Source organism: Bactrocera oleae, chromosome 4 (assembly GCF_042242935.1).
Source record: "Bactrocera oleae isolate idBacOlea1 chromosome 4, idBacOlea1, whole genome shotgun sequence".
Taxonomy (NCBI): domain Eukaryota; kingdom Metazoa; phylum Arthropoda; class Insecta; order Diptera; family Tephritidae; genus Bactrocera; species Bactrocera oleae.
Window position 1 is genome coordinate 33,005,371 of NC_091538.1, and position 1,712 is coordinate 33,007,082.

Sequence of the window (1,712 nt, forward strand, 5' to 3'; positions counted from 1 at the left end):
GAAAAGGCCCAGCAAAAAGGACACATGTAATTGTGAAAGGCAGAGCGAAGTTGCAGCGTTCCGGTGGAAGTGCTGCCATAATCTGAGTTCACAACTTCTGCTAATACCGAGTGCAGATCTTGCACATGAAAATGCATTTTTTTTATTTGGGGCTTAAGTCGGAATATAGACTCTAGGCGGTCTTTATGTTGCATTAGGCGATCTTCCGTGTGAAGCATAAGTATGTGGATATAACTGAGGAGTAAAGTGGTAAGCCGTGCTTTTTCTGGTATGATTATGGGACATATAGACGACTATTCCGAAGCCTCGGGAGAACGATGAAAATCGCTCAAGTATGTCAGTATTTTCCACTGCTGTGTGAAAGGAGTCGATTTTTCGACTTTTTGGGACAATTATATTACGCATGGGCGTTTGTGGCCAAGAATCGGGAGATTCTGTAGCCATCGGGGGCCATTCCACCATAGCATAGTGGTGGCAAGATGCAGCGGTTTGCATCCTCTTGTACCTAGATCGGCAGGATTGTCAGCTCTGGCTATTCGATTGCAAATATACGTCTGTATGTGGTGGTTTATCTAACCAGGCTAGTACAATTTCGGAATCGGACCATAGATATAATTTATATTGTGTCATGTTCAAATGCGTTTGTGCGATGGATACTAGTTTGGCTAGTAGTAGCGCTCCACGTAGTACGACTAGAACTGCTTGGAGCGCTACTACTAGCCAAACTGGTGTCCATTGCATAAACACATTTGAACATGGCACAATATAAATTATAGCTATGGTTTTTGATTTTAAAGGAGCCACTTTTTCGTTTGCTACTAGTAAGTGGATTGTGGTCGCAGTAACGCTTTGTGAGCGAACATATATAGTTGCGTGATTTGCCTTTTCAGAAGCGTCACAGAAGTCGTGTAGTTCGACTTTGTGCTATGGGGCATAATTTACCCATCGTGGGATTTGTATCTGTGAGATATCATTTAGACTGTTCGCAAAGTGGTTTTACTTGTTCGTCCCAGTCGGTCCATCTGGCCAAAATTCTTGTATTAGGATTTGAGTTGATGCGATTAGAGCGACCTTTGCCTTATGTAATTCTACGTGCGTCAATGTATCGCATTGGGGGTACTCTGAGAGAACTCCCTTAACTTTAATTTTAAGTCGCTCTATGAACTTTAATATATAGGCGACTACTCTGTGGGAACGATGAAAATTGCTCAAGAATGTCAGTATCCTCCACTGCTGTGTGAAAGGATTCGATTTTTCGACTTTCTGGGGCAATTATATTGCGCATGGGCGATTGTGGCCAAGAATCGGGATATTCTGTTAACCATCGGTGGCCATTCCACAAGAGGGTGGTGGTAGTAAGGTGTAGCGGTTTGCACTCTCTTGTACCTAGATTGGCAGGATTGTTAGCATTGGCTATGTGTCGCCAAGTGGCTGATCGCACTAGGTCAAATATTTGAGACGTTCGATTAGAAAAGTGAATTCGAAAGAATGCCTGTGGAGGCTTTTCCAACCAGGCTCGAACGATTTCAGGATCGAACTAAAACAATCAATATTTCTTCATGTTTAAATAGGTCTGCACCATGGAAGCTAATTTAGCGATTAGTAGCGCGCTACAGAGCTCAAGTCGACCTTTGCTTTTGCTGCTAATAAGTTACTTGTGGTCGCGGTATCGCTTTATGTGTGCATATAGATAATGCCTCAGTTTGCCGTCT